Source organism: Cetorhinus maximus, chromosome 18 (genome assembly GCF_964194155.1).
Source record: "Cetorhinus maximus chromosome 18, sCetMax3.hap1.1, whole genome shotgun sequence".
Taxonomy (NCBI): Eukaryota; Metazoa; Chordata; class Chondrichthyes; order Lamniformes; family Cetorhinidae; genus Cetorhinus; species Cetorhinus maximus.
Window position 1 is genome coordinate 34,713,658 of NC_135896.1, and position 26,182 is coordinate 34,739,839.

Here is a 26,182-nt window from a genome sequence, read left to right on the forward strand (position 1 = left end):
ATAAAACTGGCAACGAATGCTGGCCGTCCCAGTGACACCCACGTTACATTAGAGAATAAAAAGACAAATCTTGGCTGCTAACAAAGCGATCATTTCATACAAACCTGGTTAAATGTTACGACAAAAGGTTTACCTAATTACATTGCCCCGTAACTCTTTAATGAAAGGTTCAGTTTGTACCTGCTTTGAACTTGAATAAAAAGCGTGTGGGTTTAGTTTGAAATCGAATACTTTAAAGCTCATATATACGCATCGAGGCACGAAAAGTTAGTAGTTCTTTGACCCGCATTTAACAGTTAACATTTCAAAAGCATTAAACATTAGCTAATGAGAGTTTCATCATGCATGTAACCATCAGCTGTAAGTGCACCAAACCACCGCATTTTCATTATAATTTTATAATCTTTCGGGTTATTGAGTTCATGGAAATATTCACAATTGCAATCAGCTGTTTATTTTATTGGACAGCTTGTTCGAACTGGACGTAAAATGGTTCATGCTCCAGCAAGGAAGTTTGTTTCCGAAACTCTTTCCACTATAAATTCCTTTTAAGGGGTGTTCCTAGTTTGAAATATGTACAAACTCATGTACAGCTGGTTTTACTTCATTTTAAAATCTCGAAAGAAAACTTTTTATAGTTGAGTTGGATTTGGCTTTTGGTGTCTGAGCGCAGTGTTGACATGTGTACCGCTACAGAACTCAATCATCATTAGAGGGCGCTGTTGGCTGGTTGGTGTTTCACATCCTGCAACAATTTGCATGATTGTTCCCACCCCGCCCCCATGCAGTAGAGTACCATAATCCGTGAGATTTTGTTACACATAGTAGGAGTTTATAAATACGTGTATTTTTTTCAAACCAGATCAAGCGCCAAAGGAATGCTTTGTAACTTAAACTGTATCTACTAGTAAGATGCTGAGTTTCCAAAACTAGAACAAATATCTTTTCAGGAGCACATACCATTTATCCTTACAGGTATTTTACAGGGGAAATCAGATGTTTTGTAAAAAGTGATAATGATGAAATCTTCTAAACGTGTCATGCAATCAGCCGGGGAACTCGGGGCGTTAAACACCAGTGAGATTCTAGCTGAAGTGCTTTTTGGTTAAAATGCTGAAGTATAATCCAAATTGATGCTATTCAGTTGAAATATCACAGAGACAAGGATTTAGTAATCCAGTAAAATTAAAAATTTAATTAATGAATGTATGATGACAGTTTTAGCAAAACTATATTTGGTTGGCTAGAGACCATTATAGGATGTAAACCTCGATTTTAACTGGGCAGTAGCGTGAAAAATGTTGCCATGAAAAGCCGATTACTGCCATGAATTACTTATAGACATATTGAACTTTTTAAAGAAAACTTATGTGTTTTTAAAGAAATACAAGCAATGACACTGAGCAAAAGATGGCTAATAATGTAAAGTGACCACTTACTGGAAAATTCATATGTGGATTATACTAACAGACCTGTCCTGAGAGAACATGGAATGTTGCACCTGAAAAGGTATCTTGGCCTTCTTCAAGCAGAGACACTTAAAAGGGAAATAGGAAAGATTCAAAAGACTGAACTTTAATCTCCTGTGGTTGTGGAGACAAAAAAACTGATTTGCATGTCTCAGCAGTCACCCAAAAATCCATCTCCTGTTGATTTATATCTCAGAATGTGTAAATAGTTCTGATGTGAATGCAAGACAACTATTTCCTCTCCTGGAGTACACAGGGAAAATTGGGTTAAAAGGGGTCCCTCCCCCCTCCATGAATACTTTTCCCAGTCCAAATGTATTTATTTTTTAGAAGGAGCCAATTTAACCAGACTTTCACTAAAGATTAGTACACAAGATAAGATCACACAGAGTTAGGGGTAATATATGAGCTTCGAAAGAGGATTGGCTAACCAACAGAAAGCAGAGAATCGGGATAAATGGGTCTTTTTCTGGATGGCAAGCTGTGCCACAGGGTTTGGTCCTTGGGCCCCAACTATTTACAATCTATATTAATGACTTGGATTCATGGGTAGAAGGTACTATAGCTAAATTTGCAGATGACACCAAAATAGGTGGGAAAGTAAGTTGCAAGGAAGAAATAAGAAATTTACAAATGGATATGGACAGGTTAGGTAAATGGGCCAAAATCTGGCAGATGGAGTTTAACGTGGATAAATGCGAGGTTTTCCATTTTGGTCGGAAGAATAAAAAGGCGACTTATTATTTAAATGGAGAGAAACTTTAGAATGCTTCAGTGCAGAGGGATCTGGGTGTCCTCGTGCATGAATCGCTGAAAGCTAGTATGCAGGTACATCAGGTAATAAGGAAGGCAAATGGAATTTTGGCATTTATTGCTAAAGGAATAGAGTATAAAAATAGGGAGGTGTTGTTGCAACTGTACAAGGCATTGGTGAGACTGCACCTGAAGTACTGTGCACAGTTTTGGTCCCCTTACTTGAGGAAGGATGTAGTTGCACTGGAGGCGGTTCAGAGGAGGTTCACTAGATTGATTCCAGAGATGCAGGGCTTGTCTTTTGAGGAGAGATTGAGCAGTTTAGGCCTATACTCACTAGAATTTAGAAGGATGAGAGGAGATCTAATTGAGGTATATAAGATGCTAGAGGGGGTAGACAAAGTAGACTTGGAGCGGATGTTTCCCCTTCTGGGGCATTCTAGAATGAGAGGCCATAGTTTTAGGCTAAGGGGTGGTAGATTTAAATCAGAGATGAGGAGGAACTACTTTTCTCAAAGGGTCGTGAATCTGTGGAATTCACTACCTCAGAGTGCAGTGGATGCAGAGACGCTGAATATATTTAAGGAGGAGATAGACAGATTTTTAATTAGTAATGGGTTAAAAGGTTATGGGGAGAGGGCGGGAAATTGGAGTTGAGGCCAAAGTGAGATCAGCCATGATCGTAATGAATGGCAGGACAGGCTCGAGGGGCTGAATTGCCTACTCCTGCTCCTAGTTCTTATGCCCTTATGTTCTTGAGTCAAAGAAAGAATTATTTTATTAGTTACAGAGCAATGCAGTGAATGCTGGTGTACTGTGAGAGTGACAGCATAAGAAGACGGACTACTCACCCTGCAGTTGCAGGTGAAGTCTCTTTCTCTCTCTCTTGCTGGAGGCAAAGCTCAGCGGAAGCCACAATCAAAAAGAAAATAGGACAGCCTCTTCAGCTACCCTGCAGAACAAAGTGTCTCCAAACCAGCTGTAAAACTGCCAAAATCAACTCTACCGGAATCATCCAACTTAAAGGCTGCAATGTACTGCCATCTACACCTCAGGAAAGCAAAAGACTGATTTGTTTTTTTTTTAACTTTTATTTGGACTCTTAACTTCTCATTTCTGCTGTGTATGCATTTGTGTTGTGTTTTTATTATTTTTCTTGGGTTTTTTAGTAACTAATAAGCTTAATCTTTCTTTGACTCAAGAAAGTCTGGTTAAATTGGCTCCTTCTAAAAAATAAATACTTTTGGACTGGGAAAAGTATCCATCGGGGGAGAGAAGGGATCTTTTTTAAATTAACCTTGTTGTGACCAACCGAGGGGGTTGAATAAGGAAGGGGAGCCAACTCACTCCTCCGCACCCGGGGAGCATAACAAAATTGGGGTCTCATTCGGGAAACAAATTGGGCGGCCCCACCCGGGGGCCAATTGTAACAATGTTGATCTTGAGATTTGGCAACAAAGACTGCATAATACCTGGTGGATTAGGTTTAAGTGACCCCATCATGTGTATTTTAACAAATTTCTAGGGTTGTTTTCTGGTATAAAGTTATGTTGACATAGTGTGAAGACCCAAGAGGATAATATGTTGGATTTCTTTTCATCTTTGTGTCGTGTGTTATTAAAATAATTACTAATAACTTGCAAAGTTGTTTGATATAGATGTTGGTGAAAAATTACTTTTAGTTTTGTTCGATACACGTGATGATGTGTCTTATGTTTCCTACATTATGCGAACTATTTAAAAAGAGTCCCATCTTAGAATTTGTCTTTATTCAGAAGGGAGTGAAGTTGTGAAATAAAAAAAATGAAAGTCCTGGAAGGACATTTTGCTGCTTCGTTTTGGAGTGCAACTCCATTTACTACCTTTTGCTCCATATCCTTTGTAACTGTTACCTAACAAATTCTCTTGTAAAATGGAAGAAAGGATCAAAGTTGTCAGTCTGGAAACATACGTAAGAAAAGTATTACAATGGATGATAATACTTGATAAGAATCTGGTTTCCCCGTGACCTAGGACCAATCATGGTCAGCTGCTTTATCAGTGATCTTCCCTCCAACGTAAGATCAGAGGTGGGGATGTTTGTTGGTGATTTATAGTTAAGTACCATACAGGAGCAGTCCATGTCTGCATGCAGCAACACCTGGACAAGAGAGAATACGACCATCTCTCCTTGACATTCAGGAACATTACCATTGCTGAATCCCCTCACTGTCAACATTCTGAGCACTACAATTGACCAGAAACTTATAAATAATATAAATACTATGGCTACAAGAGTAGCTCAGAGGCTGTGAATTCTATAGCCAGTAATTCACCTCCTGACTCCTGAAAGCCTGTCCACCATCTACAAGGCGGAAGTCAGAGATGTGATGGAATACTCTCCACTTGGATGGATGAGTACACACATTAAGAAGCTCAACACCATCCAAGACAAACCAGCTCACTTGATCAGTATGCCATCCATCACTAAACATTCACTCCCTCCACCACAGGCACACAATGGCAGCAGTGTGGACCATCTGCGAGATGCATTGCAGCAACAATCAAGGCTCCTTCCATAGTACCTTCCAAACCTGCATGATCTCTAACACCTATGAGAACAAGGGCAGTAGATGCATGGGAACATTGCCACCAACAAGTTCCCCTCCAAGTCATATACCATTCTGACTTGGAACTATATCACCATTAATTCACTGCTGCTGGGTCACAAACCTGGAACTTCCCTCCCTAACAGCATTGTGGGTGTATCTGCACCAAATGAACTGCAGCAGTTCAAGAAGGCAGCTCATTACCTCTTGCTTGAGGGCAATTAGGGATGGGCAATAATCTTGTCCTTACCAGCAATGCTTACATCACAAGAATGAATAAAAAATATTGGGAAATCAGAAGTCCTGGAGGAGGAGATGGAAATGGGAATTAGGATAAGAGTGACAAAAGGATTTACGGAGTAAAGAAATAAAGAGGAGAAAGACAGTGTGGAATTGGATCTTTTTTTAGTTTTTTGGGGAGTTTACTGTCTCCTTTGGTGATTCCTCCCAGTCAGGGAAGATACATGTTGGATTCTTAGTTTAGATCTGATGATGCCAGCTTTTTAGAGGAGCTGGTAGCACCCTTTCAAGGATAGTTTGGAGGAACATAACTTAGAAAAGTTAGTAAGACAGGAAAGGCTAAAGGAAAGGTCAAGGAGAACCAAATAGATAGTTCATGACAATGATGGTGATGTGTCTTTTTCCTTTGTGATTTGGTTATGAGTTTGACTATTGCATCAAAAAATATTACAAGTTGCATATTTGTCAACTGACAGAACGAATATATTTTTTAGTTATGGGCTTTTTAAAATTCTTCCACTGGATGTGAGCCTTGCTGGCAAGGCCAGCATTTGTTGCCCATCACTAACTGCTCTTGAGAAGGTAGTGGTGGTGGTGAGCCACTGCCCTGAACTGTTGCAGTCTATGTGATGTAGGTACACCCAGTGTTCTTACGGAATTTCCTTCCTACAGTCCTTTATAAGAGTCCATGTAAGAGTGGAAAGGAAATTAATGGAATTGTTTATACCAACATTGGGCTGAGACACTATGCCTGATTTATTTAATACAGGAAGCAGTAATTAACCTTGCACTACGTTAATATTGGAGGAGTCTGCTTATGTGGAATGATTTAAACCAATCTCAGATTTGCAAATAGCACTCATTGTGCAGGAAAATTTAAAATAGATTTGCAGAAATTAATTGATACGGTGTAAGTTGAAACTAGAAAATTTGAATTACACTAAAACAGAAGTCAAAGATCATGTCATCTGGGAGGCATCAGGAAGATTATAGTTGGAAGGGATGCAGGTGAACAGGTGGCACAGTTCCTTGGTGGGTAGTGTCAGAGAATGGGAGCTGTGAAGAAGATATTAAACAGATTGGACTTGCTTCTGGATGCCAGATATGGTATGCTAAAGGTATTTTGATAAAAATGAAAATGAAGTTTGTGAAGCAGTAATTATCCCCATATTATTATATTAATCTGAATGTTGGAACATGAGAAAAACAGTCGATGAGCCAAGGATACTGGCAGCAGAGATGAGTTTGTTGAGAGGAATACTGCAGACTATCCAAGATGCAAAGGATCAAGAAAGGTGATTGTGATTGTTTGGGCATACCTCATAAATGGAAACAACTAGAATGCCTTTCGTGGCCCTGTATATAGTGGTTTATCGAACAGGCAGCTAAGGAAAACCAAAGAAGCACAGGATAGACAATGCGAAGAGTGACTTGTCAAAGAGAGGGTTGCAGGTGAATAACGTGGTCAGGCTAGTTCAGAAAATTCATTCACCACACCCCCCCCACCTGCCCCATCATCACTGCTGTGCTAGTAACAGAAGGGAAATATTGATATATCACAAAAAGTAGCATAACAGATTGTGTAGACCATAAAAAGTGTAAGGAAAGTATTAGAGTTAATTTCTAGAGGAATAGCACATAAAAGTAGGGAGGTAATATTAAATTTATATGGAATCTTGGTTAGACCACTTCAAGTTCCATTCTCCATTCTATAAAAAGGGCAGCGAGGCAGTGGCAAATGGAAGAAATCATTTGCAAGGATGTTACAAGAATTGAGAGAATGCAGCAATCAGGAAAAGATTGAAAAGGTGGAGGCTTTTTTCTATTGGAGAGAAAATAAACTATAAAGAGACTTTTGAGTTTTAAAGATTATAAATGCAAGTTCTAGTTGCATTCCTAAAGCACCGTTCGCATAATAAAATGTCCCGAGATCCTTCACAGGAGCATTATCAAACAAAATTTGAGACTGAACCACAAAAGGAGATGTTAGGACACATAACCAAAAGTTTGGTCAAAGAGTTGGGTTTTAAGGAGTGTCTTAAAGGAAGAAAGAGAGGTAGAAAGGTTTAGGAAGGAATTCCAGACCTTAGGGTCTAAGCATCTGAAGGCATGGCCACAAATGGGGGAACCAATTAAAATAGAAGATGCGCAAAAGGCCAGAATTGGAGAAGCGCAGAGACCTCGGAGGGTTCCAAGGGTGGGGGAGGTTACAGAAATATAGGAGGCTGAGGTCACGGAGGAATTTGAAAACAAGGTTAAGAATTTTACAATCGAGGTTTTGGTCAGTGTGGGGAGCACTGGGATGATGCGTGAATGGGATATGGTGCAAGTTAGGATAAGGGCAGCAGGGTTTTGGCATAGCTTAAGTTTATAGGGGTGGAAGATTGGAGATTGACCAAGGGAACATTGAAATAGTTAAATCTAGAGGTAACAAAGGAGTTTGTTAAGGTGAATATAATGAAATTGTTTTCATTTTTGGTGAGTCCAGAATAAGAAGAAATAAATATAAGATATCCATTAATAAAACATTTAGGAGGAATTTCTTCATGCTGAGCAGTGAGAACGTGAAATTTGTTGCCACTTGAAGTGATTGAAGCAGATAGCATTGATCCAATTAAGGGAAGTCTTGATGCATACATGAGAGTGTCATACAAGAGGGAGTTAGAGTGCAAGGAGGGGTATAATAACCATTATAGACCAATTGGGACAAATGCCCTGTTTATATACTATAGGTTCTATGTAATTCTATGAATCCTAAAAATGCTTCAAAATTTGGGGATAGCCCTGAGAGAATTAGCGTATCTTAAGAGAAACTATGATTCAATGAATGAAATATTCTTTGATTTTATTTTATGAGCTAGTAATTACAAACATGATTTAAACATTTGCTTAAAAAGCAAGGACAAATATAAGTAAAACAATTTCCAGTTGATGTACATAAGAAAACTTGGTTGAATAATTATTTGAATGAGATAGAGGGGAAAATTCGATGGATTACGGTTCATTAGTGTTTTTTGTACATTTTTTTTCTTTTCTAATCAGCATCTTGTGCTTGTGGGTCTTGGCATAGGCTTAAAAAGGAAGAGATAGTTGATCACACTTTTTGGGGTTGCTCTTTGACATCGCATTTGGCAGAAAGTAACTCCTTATCATCAAAATTTTATGAAATCTTGAAGGATATCAGCCGATGATAGATTATATAATTTGTTTAATAGGTTGGGATTTGGTGGAGAGACAGCCTAGATAAATCTTATTATCGATATCATTAAATAAACCTTATGATGGACCACAAGAAATAATTTATTTTATTTATTTAAATTGGTAATCAGTTAAAAATATCCAAAATTATATTTTAAGTTCAGAGGAGTGGAAAAGATGAGGTCTTATTACTGAAGGGGATTTCACAGGATTGTTACAGTGCAGAAGGAGGCCATTCGGCCCATCGTGTCTGCACTGGCTCTCTGAATGAGTAATTCACCTAGTGCCATTCTCCTGCTTTCTCCCCATAACCCAGAAGATTGTTTCTTTTTAAATAGTCATCGAATTCCCTCTTGAATGCCTCGATTGAACCTGTCTCTACCACACTCTCAGGCAGTGTATTCCAGACCCTAACCACTCACTGTGTGAAAAAGTATTTTTTCATAGCAAAAGGTTTTGCTTCTTTTGCCAATTATTATAAATCTGTGCCCTCTTGTTCTCGATCCCTTCACGAGTGGGAACAGTTTTCTCCTCATCTACTATAGTCCAGGCCCCTCATGATAAAAATAAAATTGGAAATATTCAAGAAAAACTCTGGGAAATTCCATTCAAATGCTCCATGGAATTCAAACATGACCCAGGAGATTACAGCTGCCCTTAAATCATCGCAACATGCCCCTATAATTGGGAGCATCCTTTTCTCTCAAAAACTTAATGTAATTTGGCTTAGCAGCTTGATTTTTCAAAACTAAGTATTTCCAGGTGTATGTCCATGGATGTTATAAGTAAACTCTTGTTCTGTCATTCTAAGCCATTTCAAATTATCTGTATAGCTAGACTATATTCAATCCCTTTAGAATTTAAAAACTTCAATCACACACCCTGCAAGCCAAAAGCAAGTTTATTGATAAGTTTAAGTCTGACAGATCAAGATTAATCAGATTATTGCTTAATTACCAGTCTTTTTGCTAATAAAAGTCCAAAAGATATCAGAGAATATTTTGACCAAAAGTTTAGAGAGGTGTAGTTAGTCTTTAGAGCATTTGTAATCAGTATTTGTTCAAATGTCAGTATTTGTTTAAATGAAGGGATAACTTTCCTACAGATGGATGTTTTGTCTGGAGTTGAGTGCTTAATGAATCTTATAAGTGGGTCCAGTGAGCATAAAATAGAGGTAACATGAGCTAACATCCTCAATTTTTTTTCAGTACACTGTTTCATGTCTTAATGGAACTTGGAAGGGAATTATTTCCATTTATTTTCCCTACTCCAAAAACCTAGGCCATGTTCTGATATTCAAAGTTCTTTGGCCAAGTTCACGATAGTCATTTTTTTCATATTCCTTCGTGGGGTGAGAGTGCCACTGGCAAGGCCATTTAATTTGATCTTGTGATTCTTCAAAGGAAAGTTGTCTGATTAACTGTCTTTTGTTTTGTTGTCTGCCAGAAATATTTGGAGGATGTTAACTGTGTAATGATTTTTTTTGTATGAGCTGTTTGTGTTTTTCTGGTTCATTTCCTTATATTTATCCTGCGAAATTATGATGTTACCTGTATTTGCTTTTATGTTTTGCATGGGTTTTGTTCTGACTTTGAGATTAAATTCATTGCATTTTACTGTTTTTATTGTTTCTTACTTTTTGCCCTTTAATGTTTTCTTTTTGTGTATTACTAGAATTATATTAATCCAGTTTATTCTACACCATTTTCCAGTGGAACTTTACCAGGAATTGTGGGATTTAACTAGTCTATTGCTGTTAAGTGCCTTTTGAAGAGATGTAGGACGGATGCCAAATAGCTAGTATGACGTTCACTACATTCATTTCCTCACTAGTAAAGCAAGATACAGATCCAGCAACAGTGTTGAGCCAACAACTGATTTCTCTCCTTCAGGTGGAGTGTAGGATCCTTGCTAAAGTTTAGTGAACAGGCTGTGGAATAATGTACTCAAGCTTGTACATTCAGGTCAACTGGGTTTACCAGTTTAGAGATTATCCTTGGACATGACTAGGAGGATTATAAAGCTCTAATGAGATTTTGCTGTCCTAGAAGCTGCTTCATCTCATGATAAGAAGATGGTGTAGAGTGGGTTCATTTTCTGTCCATTCCATCATGGCCACTAAAAAGGACAACATGGTTCTGAGAGACAATAACATGTATTTCCAGAAAGGGAAGAAATTGAGATTTACGCTGAGGAGGTGACAAAGTTTGCAGATGAGAAAGGGATAGGTTATTTGATATCTTCCTGTTTCTAAAAAATCCTTGTGGTTTTATTTTATTTTATTTTGTGGTTTAGAGCCCCTTTTATAAATTGTATCTCAACTTTTGTAGATTCATTATTGCCTTCAGTTCCGTAATCAGGCGGAAGTGCATTGCTATTGGTGGAAAATGCTTGAAAACAGGCCGGAGAACTGTTCATGCATTTTCAGTTATTGGACTATCATAGTGGAATATGCTGCTGGCATACCACTAGATGAGTGATGATGTGGCAACTGTAGAAATGTGGATTTTATTTCACACTTGCCAGACCACATGAATATTATAAAAATAGTTTAATGTTTCATTGACTTAAAATGCAATTTAAAAGCATCCTACAAATAAAAACAGGTTTGACTCATTGGATTACGCTTTGGACTGCTTAGGTATGATGTGCAAAATTAAATTAAACATGTAAAGTCAAATAGAATAAATTGATGCAACCTGTTTTCTGGTATTTTTAAAGTTGATATGTAAATATATTATAATTGCTTTTAAGGTTTATGTGGTACAGTACTTGAGAAACATTTCTTGGAAATTATTTTGATTTTAATGGTCATTTTAGAATTAATTTTGTACATGAACCTTTTAAATTGATAGCCCACACTAAGAATTTGAGGTTGTTACTTGGAATATTGTTATGTCAATCTGTTCTGTTTGATAAGTTATCATAGGTTGATTTTTTTCTTCCTTTTCCATGTGGTGAGAATTGACCTTATATACTTGATTTCTAAGTTCCTGTGATGTATTTGAGTGTATAATTTCCACAACCCCCTGACCATTTTTTCCCATGTTAGCAGAATAATGACTAAGTCCTTGTTCCAATTACTACATTTAAAAATAGTGGTTAAAATTTCCTGGGGATATTTAGCTAAAACATCAAAATGTTCAGTTTCCTTTAAGCGTATTGGAAATTAGTTCAAAAGATATAAATATTTCTCTCATATTTCATAATTATTAAACATCTTGGGACAGCGTACAGTTCCTGTCCACAAACTTTGCTTCCTGTTCTTCTGATTTGGCTTCCTTTATTTCCAACATTTTCACTTCAAATAAGAGACTCGTTAATGAAGGAAATTAACTTGCATTCCAGCAGCTAATCATTTTAAAGCAGAATAGAATATTAGCTCTTTGCTTCGAAAGTACTTCCTTTCCTTGACTGGATTTGACTTGAGGCATTTTCATGAATGAATTGTCCTTAATTGACACAAAATATAAAGTGGAAGAAACTCAATACTTTGAAGCTTCTTTCTAAATTACAAAATACAGATATATATTGAAACAAACCATAAATGGAATTATGCACATCATTAAGAATTAGATTTTTATAATAGATATTGGTGAACAATTCTCCAGTTTTCTCAACATTTTACAATAATTCAAAATCCTAAATTCTGAAAAGTACTAATCTTCAAATAAGATTATAGCTAATTACATTGGCCCCAAAATTTGTGGCCTCTGGTTAGTCATAGGAAAGAATATAGGAACAAGAGTAAGCTATTCAGCCCAAAAAGTCTGTTCTTCCATTCAATTGGATCATGGCTGATCTGTATCTTAACTCTATTTACCTACCTTGGTTCCATATTGTTTAGCACTCTTAGATGCATTGGTTGTGATTTTTGCACCGGGGGCAGGGATTGTGGGGGGAAGACAGGAACCTGGGATAGGACTTTTGGATGTGCTGAGTTTATGTCCCATAAAAATGCACTTTAACTTGTTTAGTATGAGAGGGAATGAGGTTGAAACAGCTGCCAATATTAAGTGCAAGCATGTAAATGATGGATTTAGGTGAGGGTGACATTACCATCCTAAATTCCTTCATTTTTGCCCTGAACTCTGCCCTTCTCAGAAGCATCTGTAAAACACAGATCTGTTAGAACCATGTAATAAAGGAGCTAATAGAGTCTTACAGGAATTCTGCAGCAGCTTTGGGGTAGGAGTGAACTTTTGCCTGTAACTTTGCTTTACCTGCATCTTTCTGGATATTTCATTGACCTTTTTTTAATTTGAAGCTTGGGGAGGACAAACAGCCGGGATAACTTGGCATATAGTTTCTGAAGGCAGCAAAATGGGATTTCCAATGACGATTCCATTATATTGATGGTGGAAGAGCAGGAACACAGGCTGGATGGGAAGCTCTGCAAATACAGCAGCACGAATGAAGATCAGATCCTCTCACGTATACCCTGCAATGAAGGTTTAGAGACTTAAAAGGTCCTCTCTGAATCTCTCGCTGGAGATATGCCAGGGGCTAAACTTCAGTACTAAAAATCCTGGAGCAGTTGCACTTCCGGTTTCAACCCAGAGCTGCAGACCAGCTTCAGAGGTAGGACTTCACTGACTGTGACAGGCACCACTGCACTGAATTTTATGCCATTGCTTTATTCCAAAATGTGACAGAATTAATGATGTTATGACTTACTTAGACTTAGGCCAGGTTTTCCATTTTGGGCCTAAGTCCCATGGCGGGGGTAGGAACCTGGTGTGTTTCTTGCCGCGGAGCTTGGTAGGAATTTGCGCCGAATTGTGCGATGCTGGGCTCATTAGTTATGCAATCGGGGTTTTCCGACATGTTGTGTGGCAGGGCAGGCTGGATGATATGCCCCCTGCCATCATATCCGGGTGCCATATTTAAAAGGCGCCCCAGACATCAATTTCCTTGTCGCGAACCCACCATTGAAGGAGGAGATAGGCCAGCGATCTCAGGGAGCTCCGGCCCCCAGATCCAGCGACACTTCCCTCGATGTGCTGCTCAGTGTAGTGGAGGCCAGGAAGGGTGTCTTTACCTCGAGGATGGAAGGAGGAAGCAGAGCTGTCTGACCAACCCTGCAAGGGAGGAAGTCGCCAGACTGGTCAGTGCCCACGGCCTCCACCGAACGACTGCCCTGCAGTGCCGGAAATGGATGAATGACCTCATCCACTCCGTCAGGATAAGTGAACCAACAACTGCTCACACTCACCTCACTGAATGGTAGAGTGGGCGTGGGCCACAGTGGCAAGGGCACCATCCATGCGGCCCATGCATAAAAGAGCTACTCAACGTGATAAGGTGACGCCTCATAGCCCCACTGCAGTCCATCTAGACTGCAGGTGGAGAAGCCACTGCGGATCCCTGACCCTGCCACACAGAGAGCTCAGGTGCTTTCTGGGGGTGGGAGGGAGAGGGGCATTGAGAGCACTAGCAAGCACTGCTAATGATGTGCCTCTGTGAGCCTTATCCTTCACTGTTCTGGACAGTGTTGCCCCAGAACCCTTGTGGACAACCTGCAATGCATCAATCACATGGCACACAATCCAGAGTGGAAGCATGAGAAAGATACCTGAAACCCAATTGTTCTCAACTCTATCTGCTCTGTTTGTGCAGGAAAGAGAGAGAGAGAAGATGGGAGGGGCCCTGTCTGAATTGAGGCATCTTAGAGTTTGATGAGCGGGCAGCTGAGCTGGCAGGGGAGGAACTGGACCAAGCCTGTGCAGATGGAGACGTCAGCAGGCAGCCTCCATCCAGTAATGGTCTATGCATAATGTAGTTATATAGAAACCTAAGGGTCATGCATTCCTCCATGTTGGAGGCAGTTCAGGCAGTCACTCTCTCCTCTTTCGCTTATTGGTGCCAGCAGGAAGAGGTGAAGGCCAGAAGAAGAAGCCTAGTCCAGCAGGTCCTCCAGCCCACAGAGGACCAAGGACATTGCGGAGGAGGAAGAAAGTACACATACAGAGCAGTCACAGCAGTCACTGCACCCTCCACACACCACAGTGGGTATTACATTTACTTCAGACAGGGTCTCTCATTCTGGTGGTCATCACATGGACAGGTGTCCCCAGCAGGAGGAGGCAGGGTCAGCCAAGCTCACTGTTACTCAGGGGACTGCTGGGGAAGAGACATCTGCGATGTCCAAATCAGATGATGGACCTCTGGGATTGGCTCTGCCCGAGATGTTGGAGATGCTGCGAGAGGCGGGGGAACATTAGGCAGAGTGGCTCGTGAAGTGGAAGAGTCTGGCCGCCTGTTCTCTGATGTAGTGCACACATGGAGGTCTCCATCGGGACGATGGCAAATGCCATGGAGAACCTTGTCCAGCAGAATGCCAAGTTTTTGTTGGAGGTGCATGTGGACCTGCACTCCATCGCTGTAGCCATGGATGAGCTCTTGCTATGGCTACGCGAGGGGTGGACGGGGCACCTCCCTCCAGATGCCCCTTCTCAAGGAGGTAATGCCATTGAATATCAAGGGGAGATGGTTAGATTCTCTCTCTTGTTGGAGATGGTCATAGCCTGGCACTTGTGTGATGCGATTGTTACTTGCCACTTATCAGCCTAAACCTGAATGTTGTATAGGTCTTGATACATATGGACACGGATTGCTTCAGTATCTGAGGAGTTGTGAATGGTGCTGAACATTGTGTAATCATCAGCGAACATACCCACTTCTGACCTTATGATGGCGGGGTGTAGGTCATTGATGGAGGAACTGAAGATGGTTGGGCCTGGGACACTATCCTGAGGAACTCCTGCAGCAATGTCTTGAGATTTCGATGATTGACCTTCAACAACCACAACCATCTTCCTTTGTGCTAGGTATGACTCCAACCCGTGGAGGGTTTTCCCCCTGATCCCCATTGATTTTAGTTTTGCTAGGGCTCCTTGATGCCACACTTGGTCAAATGCTGCCTTGATGTCAATGTCACCTCACTTCTGGAGTTCAGCTCTTTTGTGCATGTTTGGATCAAGGCTGTAATGAGGTCAGGAGCTGAGTGGATCTGGCGGAACCTTAACTGAGCATCAGTGAGCAGGTTATTGCTAAGCAAGTGCCACTAGATAGCATTTTCAGTGACCCCTTCCATCACTTTGCTGATGATCGAGAGTAGACTGATGGGGTGGCAATTGACCAGGATGGATTTGTCCTGATTTTTGTTGACAGGACGTACCTGGGCAATTTTCCACATTGTCAAGTAGATGCCAGTGCTGTAGCTATATTGGAACAGCTTGGCTCAAGGCACGGCTAGTTCTGGAGCACATGTCTTCAGTACTATTGCCGGGATGTTGTCAGAGCCCACAGCCTTTGCAATGTTCAGTGCTTTCAGCCGTTTCTTGGTATCATGAGAAGTGGATCAAATTGGCTGAAAATTGGTATCTGTGATGCTGAAGACCTTAGGAGGAAGCCGAGATTGATTATCCACGGAGATGGATCATCTAGACACCAGTTTCTTCACATCAGTAATAAGCATGCAAGCAACTGCCACGATGCATTTATACTTCTTCAGGCAAGAATTTCTGCCATGTTTCAGAATGAAGTATCTGTTGGGGTGGTTCCCTGAAGACAAAAAATACCTCTTCTCCATAGCTAATAAAATGATTGTGCAGGATCACTAAAGCAGCTGAAGAGAGGCATGACAAATCTAATTTGAGAACAAGAAGTTTTATAGAACAAGCAGCAGGAATGCCAAAAAGATTGCTTAGATCCTTAGATATGTTCAGGATGGTCACTTCAGTATTAAGTGAATGGACAAAAATATGGCCAATGGAATTCAATGTAGGCAAATAGGAGGCTTTGGTGAATAGCTAGGAAGAGTGTAGGTCCAGGGACTTGTGAATCCATAAGACCTTAAGACATAGGAGCAGAAATTAGGCCATTCAGCCCATCGAGTCTGCTCCGCCATTCAATCATGGCTGATAAGTTTTTCAACCCCATTCTCCCGCCTTCTCCCCGTAACCTTTGATCCCCTTACCAATCAAGAACCTATCTATCTCGGTCTTAAATACACTCAATGACCTGGCCTCCACAGCCTTCTGTGGCAATGAATTCCGTAGATTCACCACTTTCTGGCGAAAGAAGTTTCTCCTCATCTCTGTTCTAAAAGGTCTTCCCTTTACTCTGAGGCTGTGCCCTCAGGTCCTAGTCTCTTCTACTAATGGAAACATCTTCCCCACGTCCACTCTATCCAGGCCTTTCAGTATTCTGTAAGTTTCAATCAGATCCCCCCTCATCCTTCTAAACTCCATCGAGTATAGACCCAGAGTCCTCAAACGTTCCTCATTTGTTAAGCCTTTCATTCCTGGGATCATTCTCGTGAACCTCCTCTGGACCCTCTCCAGGGCCAGCACATCCTTCCTGAGATACGGGGCCCAAAATTGCTCACAATATTCTAAATGTGGTCTGACCAGAGCCTTGTAAAGCCTCAGCAGCACATCCCTGCTTTTATATTCTAGTCTTCTCAAAATAAATGCCAATATTGCATTTGCCTTCCTAACTACCGCGTCAACCTGCAAGTTAACCTTAAGAGAATCCTGGACTAGGACTCCCAAGTCCCTTTGCGCTCCAGATTTCTGAATTCTCTCCTCATTTAGAAAATATTCTATGCCTCTATTCTTCCTACCAAAGTGCATGACCTCACACTTCCCCACGTTGTATTCCATCTGCCACTTCTTTGCCCATTCTCCTAACCTGTCCAAATCCTTCTGCAGCCTCCCCGCCTCCTCAATTCTACCTGTCCCTCCACCTATCTTTGTATTATCTGAAAACTTAGCCAGGATGCCCTCAGTTCCTTCATCTAAATCAATAGTGTATAAAGTGAAAAATTGTGGTCCCAACACTGACCCCTGCGGAACTCCATTAGTCACCGGCCGCCATCCTGAGAAGGACCCCCTTATCCCCACTCTCTGCCTCCTGCCAGACAGCCAATCTTCTATCCATGCTAGTACCTTGCCTCTAACACCATGGGCTCTTATCTTACTGAGCAGCCTCCTGTGCGGCACCTTGTCAAAGGCCTCCTGGAAGTCCAAGTAGATAACATCCATTGGCTCTCCTTTGTCTAACCTACTTGTTACCTCCTCAAAGAATTCTAACAGATTTGTCAGGCACGACCTCCCCTTGATGAAACCATGCTGACTTTGCCTGATTTTATCATGCACTTCCAAGTATTCTGAAATCTCATCCTTAATAACGGACTCTAAAATCTTACCAATGACCGAGGTCAGGCTAATCGGCCTGTAATTTCCCGTCTTTTGCCTCACTCCCTTCTTAAACAGGGGGGTTACATTAGCGATTTTCCAGTCCTCTGGGACCCTCCCAGGCTCCAGTGATTCCTGAAAGATCACCACTAACGCCTCCACTATCTCTTCAGCTATCTCCTTCAGAATTCTGGGGTGTAATCCATCTGGTCCAGGAGATTTATCCACCTTCAAACCTTTCAGTTTTCCTAGCACCTTCTCCTTGGTAATGGCCACCATACTCACCTCTGCCCCCCGACTCTCTTGAACTTTGGGGATGTCACTCGTGTCTTCCACCGTGAAGACTGACGCAAAGTACCTATTCAGTTCCTCCGCCATTTCTTTGTTCCCCACTACTACTTCTCCAGCGTCATTTTCCAGCAGCCCAATGTCCAATTTTGCCTCTCTCTTACCCTTTATATATCTAAAAAAACTCTTGCAATCTTCTTTTATATTACTGGCTAGTTTACCCTCATATTTAATCTTCTCCCTCCATATTTCTTTTTTAGGATCCAGGTACATGCAATAGATTGTTACAGGCAGGAAAGGGGTTAATTTAAACAGCTATAATTTCTCCTCTCAGCACCCGTCTGTAAAAGAAAGGTATTTTGATTTGTTTCCCTCTTTATAAGCAGTGGCGTATTTCCCCAACCCCTCGGTTTTTGTATGATCTAAGTTTCTAGTAATAACCCACAGCAAACTCAAGATAATTTGAACTCAAAGGCTTAGTTTATTTGCGTTTTGGACCATCTATAATTTCTTAACCTTTTCCTTTCCTGGTTTAATTACTTGTTCTTCCTTCAGTCTCTTCGACTACATGGGACGTCTCCCTCACTATCTCTTTCCCTGCTCTGGGACTTCTTTGGTCCTTGTTTAATTCTGGGATATTCTGTGAGTCTATATTAAATTCTATTGGCCCTTCCTGGACTTCTTTTAACTTCACTGGCCTGGCTTTGGCCTTGTTACATTCAAGCAGCCCTCGCTCAATGGTTATGGGTTTTATTTCATCCTTTTGGGCCTCTAAACCTTCCCCAGTCTTTTGCACTCCTGCAGGTTTCTGATGGCTGACATTGGCCTCTTTTCTTTTGCTGGCTAACACTTTGCTGCCAGCCAAATCATTTCTGAGGAGGAAATCGATTCTTGCTATTGTGACGGGGCCTGAAACAAGGTCACACTCTAGGTGGACCCTATGGAGGGGTGCAAACGCAGATCCTCCTCCCTCTCTACTGATCTGTGCTTTGGCCTTCAGGGAGGACTTGGTTGGGGGGGGGGGGGGGGGGGGGGGGGGTTAGTGGTGAGTGTTTGGGGGAGGGGATAGTAGTGGGTGTTGCGGGGGGAAGTAGGTTTATTTTTCCCTCCGACATTAAGGACCGAATGGCCCCTGTGTCCCCGAGTAGTACAATGGACTTGCTCACATCTTGAGATTGGTAGAGGGACACTGTTCCTAAAAGGACAAAACTCCGGAAGCTCTCTGGTAATTTGTCTGACTCAAACGCACACAGTACCTTGCCCTCCAAGATGTAAGCTTCTGTTGCTAGAGTCTTTGCCTGCACTGTTGCAGTACCCATTTGGGGCGTCCTTCGGGGTACTACTCATATGGAGCCCTATTAGACCCATAGGCTTTCCTCACAACCTCCAACACTCAGGCATGGAATGGCTTTTTTTTACAATGGGAACTCACCAGCCTCCGGGGGTTCTCCTTTCGGGCTGCAGGAGGACTTCACGCACCCTCCTTTGTGTTTTCTTTTTTGGGTGGGAGGCCTCTTCTATCTAGGTTGCCCTGCTTATCTTTCCAATGTTCATGGGAATGGTTTGGAAAGGGTCTGCCTGAGTGTCCAGGACATTGGGTGAGATTGTAGCTGTCTGCTGTGACTGCTGCATCCCTGGGTGTGAGGATTCCTGCTCCTCTAAGTGCATCTGCAGGTTGGAGGGTAAGCAGTTTTTGAATTCATCCAAAAATATCAGCTCACGCAATCCCTCATAGGTAGTGGGATCTTTAGGGACCTTACCCATCGATCAAATGTGATTTACTTCAGCTATTCAAGGTTTGTGTGGATTTCTTGCGAGTGTTCCAGAATTGCCGGTGATATGCCTCAGGGTCGAATTCATAGGCACTTAGGATGACAGCCTCGGTATGCTCATAATTCATGGATAATCAGGAGTAAGCATGGAGTAGACCTCTTGGGCTCTCCCTGACAGCTGCCCGTGAATTAAAAAGATCCAGATATCTGATGGCCGTTTTGGCTGTCCTGTTACTTTCTCAAAAGTGGCAGAAAAATGACTCCACATCACTCTCTTCGAATTTGGAAATGAATCTAGCATACTTGAGGGCCTCAGACAGTGGTTCTGGGTTAGGAAGATAGGGGGTGCTACTGGGTAGAGAGAGATTTTCCCTTGCAGCTTCCAGCTATCTGGTTTCTCTCTCTCTCTTTGCCTTTTAGCTGCTAGCTCCATTTCCAATTTTTGGAGCTGGGATTCTCTTTCCCTTTCCTGTTCCCTTGCTCTCTCTCTCTCTTTCCTTTTCTCTGTCTCTTTCTCTCTCCTGAACTTCCCTTTCTATCTCTCTTTCCTGCTCCTTAAATTCTAGCTGTATTCTGAGCTTTTCCAGCATTAATTTGTCTAGGGGAGGGATACAGAATCATGGTTGAGTTCTTTATCTACCTGTTCTATCTGATACGTGAGAACCAACAACTGGATCAGTTCACTTCTCTTTACTTTACACGGTAACTTTAACTTTACCTCCCTAGCTCTACAACTTTCAGTTGCTCTGTGCTAAGGGCTACTAATGTTTTACTGTTCAGATCTCCTTGCTTGACCCACATCTGGGCATCAAAAGTTGCCATTTTCTTAGTGTTAGGGAAAAAGAATTTGCTGTGGTAAGTTACTTGTGTTTTAATTCGTTCCAGCCACCGCGTTTTTACCTTTTGACTTCCAGTTGGCTCTTTTATATCAGATTAGGCTCATGTCTTACTTGGACTCTGGTCAAATTAAAATGAGTGATCTCAGATTTGAGCTCCTGATTTCTGTTATGGACAGGAAGGGAGTTTAATTTAAACAGCACTAACTTCTCCTCTCACCACCCGTCCATAAACAGAAAGGTGTTTTGATTTGTTTCCCTCTTTATGAGCGGTGCTGTATTTCCTGAACCCCTCAGTTTTTGTGTAATCCAATTTTATGGTAATAACCCCTCAGCAAACTTGTAATAGGATGAACTAAAGGGATTAGTTCATTTGCACACACTCAAAACGCGGAGGAAGGTCGCAACATCACCTCCACACTTGGATAATAAAGAGAGGGATACAGAAAAGAAGGATTTACAGTGCAGAGACCACAAGGAATAAATATTGGATCATGTGAGTTCCAAAGTGCAGACTCAAAGCCCAATGGGCTGAAAACCGATGTTGTAGAATTCACTTTTCCAATGGTGTTGACTTCACAAGATAGATACATAGAGATGGATCAGTCTTGTAGGCAATACTACAGAAGTTCCAGCAGAGGCAGTGTAGATCAGGCCAGGTGTCCAACCTGGGTAGAGCCCCTTTTCTGTGAGGCTGCCATAAGTGATAAACAGCAGACTGAGCTAATCAGCCCAGCAAGGCAATATTGCTTCAAACCAAAACAGAAAATGCTAGAAAAACTCAGCAGGTCCAACAGCATCTGTGGAGAGAGAAACAGAGTTAACGTTTCTAATCCGTATGACCCTTCAGAGCTCTGAAGAAGGGTCATGTGGACTTGAAATGTTAATTCTATTTCTCTCTCCACAGATGCTGTCAGACCTGCTGAGTTTTTCCAGCATTTTCTGTTTTTGTTTCAGATTTCCAGCATCTGTAGTATTTTGCTTTTAGGTAATATTACTTGTTCAATAAGCCAGAGGCAGTTGTGACTTTACCTCTCAACGATGTCTTCAACGAAGGATGTTTATCCAGTGTTTGGAAATTGGCTTTGTATTCCAGGCTGATAATGTCTTGGCCATTACGGGTTAAAAGGAATGTTTGAGAGGCCATTGTCTTAGTAGACGTTCCGTTTCCGCTGGCCAGCCTGGGTTATCAAATACAAAAGGCCTTCGATGTAGCTCCTTTTGATGTTGGGCTGTGCAGTCCCCAGGTCATCATTAGTAGCTCCTCAGAGATAACAAGGTGTGAGACTTCCAAAATTGCTAAGTGGCTTCTTTTCTCTGGAGTTACAGACAGACACTGTTTCAGCCATTTTAAGGATCTTTGTTCAGTTTTTTTTTAGTTTTGGAAATAGCCATGAGGACTCAATAGATATTTTATAAAAGTATACAGTGTGAGGTCTTAGTCCCTCACAAAATCATTAAAATGTCATGAACAGATACAGAAAATAATCAAAAAGGCTAATGAAATGCAAACTTTGCATCTAGAGAACTAGAATACAATGGGATAGAAGTTATGTTACAGCTATACAGAACCCTGGTTAGACCATACCTGGAGTACTGTGTTCAGTTCTAGGCAATACATGTTAAGAAGGATATATTGGCCTTGGAGTGAGCCCATCGTAAAAATACCAGAATGATACCCAAACCCCAAGGGTTAAATTGCAAGAAAAAATTACACAACTAGAAGGTTGAGGGGTGATTTGATCAAAGGTTATAAGATATCATGAGAAACAGATAGGGTCATTAGAAACTATTTCTGAAGTCTGGGGAGTCTAGGACCAGGCACCATAATCTAAAAATTAGAGTCAGGCCTTTCAAGAGTGAAATTGGGAAACACTTCCACACACAAAGGGTCGTAGAGAACTATTCTGAAAATGACAGTTGATGCTAGGTCAATTCTTCATTTTAAATCTGAGATTGATAGATTTTTATTATCCAAAAGTATTAAGGGATATGGCACAAAGGTGGGTGTATGGAGCTAGGTCACGGATCAGCCATGATCTCATTGAATAATGGAACAGGCTGGAGGGGCTAAATGGCTCATTCCTGTTTCAATGTTCCAAAGCACTCGATATGATGTCGAGAATTGTAGTGTGCTCTGCAGATTTGCCGTCCATAAAGGCACCGAGGTGGAGATGCCAGAGGAGGAGACAGAAGTGGATGATGAACGTGAAGGCTGAAGATCACCCATAAAAGAGGGAGCAGCTGAATCAATAAGTATAACAACAAGAGCTATGATAGAGGTATATTTCTGACAGTCAGTAAGGGTTTGAACCATTGCTTGTCTAAATCACTTCCCTTAATAAGAAATTCCCTTGAATGCAGTGCTGTCTGGAAAACACAAAACTAACATGATACTGACAGTTCAAAGTGATACTTTATGTCCTGTTTTCAAAAAGACACAAAATCACCACATCAACCATCCCAAAATTACAAAAGACAACTCACTGATGATATATATTCAGACTTCTGTACCACCTAAATGCTACCTTAGGGCTAAGAATTCGGGATGTTGCTGGCTTCTGAGAAGTATCGAGCATCTTGATGGACTGGTGGTGTTATGACTGCTGTGTTCTGAGATGGACCTGACACAAGCTGAGGTGTGCTCACTGGATCATTCACAGCCTAATTTTGCTTTGTTTCTTCAACTTGTGCAAGTGTCTAGATGGGATTGTTTGGAGATCTCTGACGTGGAGCTGTCCCAAATCAAATCTGCTTCACCAAATGTGAACTTTGGCAATGCCACCTGATCTGGGAACAGAACACTGGAGCTCCAAGATCTGCTGCATAATAGGCCTGTGCAAACACAGTAAAGCCAGTAAGTTTTGAGAGAGTTTGCTCTCAAAAACTATCCCAGATGTTGCTCTGGATATCATTAAGGCCAATAGCTATCATTGTCTCCATATGGTCTTCCAAGGTTTGAAGGCCAACAGTTAATGTTTCAACTCGTGCAGGAGAATATCTAAGCTGATGATTGTGAGTGTCAGATCAAGTGACTGTCCTGTAGTTCTCTGTCCTCTTCCTGGGACTGCTGTGCCTGGGCTGGCTGCAGTTTTGGGTGTCTGAAAGCAGAAAATCAGAATGGGAAGGTTGCGCTGAGAAGCGGGTTGGGGTAGAGATGGGATGGGCATGCACAATGAGATACTGGGTGTATTGGTTGGCCTGGCAGGCAGCCTCCTGTCACTGCCAAGGAGCATGGAGGAGTTCAGCTCCAAGTTGGAAGAGGGCATTGTGCAGAGTTTGTGCTCTCTGCAGCCTTTGCTCCATCTCCCTGTTGTGCTGCAGATCCAGAGGCACCCCCATGCCTGTTGCAACCTTTATACAGACACTACATCGTTTCCCTTCCTGTGAGGATGCTGCAACACTCCCTGCCAAATCCAGGAACTTGCCACAATACCTCCAAAAACACTCCAGACTACTTTCAGATACTTTGCACTTGCAGAAGTTCTTCTAAGTTACCTTACCTGCAAGTTGGGTGCCTGGCCCTTTAAATAACACCATCGCTGGACCCCCCCTTGCAGCTGAACCCTTGTTCTTTGGTGAATGATGTGCAGGTTCATTGAGTGAGCCAGCGTGGTCCAAATTTGGAAGATACCATTAGGACTGCCTGATGTCATGATATCACCAGCTCAGTTGTTTCTGGTGTTTGGAGGGGACGCCCACACGAGCACCCTTCTCAAGGTTGTGTGTCGCAAGGACTGAGCTGGAAGTGGCTGGTGATGCAGCACGGAAGCCCAGGAAGGTGATCAACCTCCATAATGCCATTTCCAGCAGCTCTGCGGAACCGGATTTTACGTCCTTGTTAGTGGGCCTTGTTAAGTGGGATGCTTCTAGAAATCCCACTCTCTCCAGATAAAAATCCCTCTTGAATTTTTGTCAGAAAATGGCTTTGGATTCCCTGACCATAGACATGTCACCTACCTTTGCTGCTCATGTCAAGTTATTACTTTTAAAAAAAAATTGCAAACAGGTCTTCAGGATTATCAAGATGTTACTGACTGCTACATCACACAGGTAACTGCATTGGCTGGTTTCATGTCTCAGCACAATGAATGCCATCTCTAGCTCACCCCAGATAGGTTAGTCCCCATGATGGGGCTCAAGGGCTACCTAAGCACGTGCCCCTCTGTCTCTTGACTGTAAGCTTTTATATTTATTGCAGCCTTGTCTTTGGCTCAATTCTGGTCTTTGGTACTCCTGCTGCTTCAGGTTGCCAGCGGTTTCCATAGGATGGACATCCAAGCTGCACCTATACAAGGGTGCAGGGTCTGCTCTGAATATTTAAATTATCCCCTCCCCAGGAATTCAAGGGGTCAGCTGCAGAGGAAAGCAGCAGGGAAGCGTTCCACCCTGCCACACTTCCATTCCCCCAACAGGGTGCATGGAAGTTGTTTATGAGAAGTATTTTCATCCATGCCAAAGATTTATTATCTCCTCTGGACAAAAATTACCTTTTCAAACTGTCTTGCTTCATGGCTGTCATTTTTATCGTTTACAATAGATCTCTGTTGACACTGATCACAGGCTGTCAGGATTTGGAATATGGTTTTTGATATTTACTACAGTCTGCTGCAGGCTAAATATGACAGTGGTCTTGCACATCGCTGTAATCCAGGAAATTCACTTAAGCAAAAAATCTCATGAACTATTCAGGTAAATATATTACACATCTGATTGATATTGAAAGTTACAGACTCCATGGATATAATATTTGTAATTCAATTAATGCACTATTTTTCAAAAATTCTAAGTAATGTTGTGATTCCCTTCCTCTTAAAGCTGATTTTTAATTCCAAGATATCTGGGGGATGCTCACTTTGCAGTTGCAGAGGAAAGGGAAAGAAGATAAGAGATCCATGAAATCCCTGCCTCTTTAATGTTACCCAGGCATTTTCAGAGTTTCCTCAGTGGTGGAACGGAATACAGCAGGTGCAAAGGGCAGGCATGGCAGTGAGGCAGAATGGCACATAACAGGGCTAATTTTTCTCTCCTGATGGTGAAGCAATCCAGTAAAGTGAACTTTACATCCCTTTCTGATTGGAAAGCGCAGCAGCAAAGACCTGAGGACCAAAGAAATATGTCCTTTTCTCTTTCAGATATAGTAGGACAGGAATGGGCATTGGCGGATGCTGTCAGAAGGTTCTGATGTTGATGGCCTTTACTGCTCTAAGACTGGGAACAATGGCTTGATTTCTGCATCCTTTGCTAGCCCACAAGGCCTTAACATGGGGTGAGCCTGCATTTGGGGTATGTTGGAACTAGGCTAATGATCTGAGCCCACTTCGAACAGATAGAATGCGCTTCTACTGCGCAGACAAGGAAGAAGGCGAGAACCTTTCTTTTCAGCTCAAACTCCAGGTAGAGTTGTAGAAGTTTATAAAACATAAGGAGGCCATTTCCCTACTATAAAATTGAAATAAAATATACAGTGCAGAAAAAGGCCTTTTAACCCAACTGGACCATGTTGATGTTTATGCTTCACATGGACCTCCACCCATTCCTCTTCATCTAACCCTACCAGCATAACCTTTTATTCCTTTCCCCCCCCACCCATGTAGCTTCCCAATAAATTGTGCCCGCTGGCTAGAACAATCAAAATGGATTCCATTACCTTGCTCATAAAAATGCTGTAGCTTTATCTATCTACACTCAAGGAACTATTGATTTGAATTTTGTGTCTTTTAGTATATTTCTCTTGACTAAGTTCTTCCATTGCTTGTTTTCCCTCCAAAAGTGCATTACCGCACACTTTCATGTTAAATCCACCTGTCATCCTATTGTGCTGATCTATTCAAC

The 26,182-nt window shown here is 41.7% G+C and overlaps 1 protein-coding gene across 2 annotated transcripts in view; it reads right to left on the reverse strand.

Annotated features, from left to right (window-relative positions):
• Positions 1 to 26,182, reverse strand: part of ppp2r5ca (protein phosphatase 2, regulatory subunit B', gamma a) — a 308,188-nt gene that overhangs the window by 200,813 nt on the left and 81,193 nt on the right. The window lies entirely within an intron of this gene.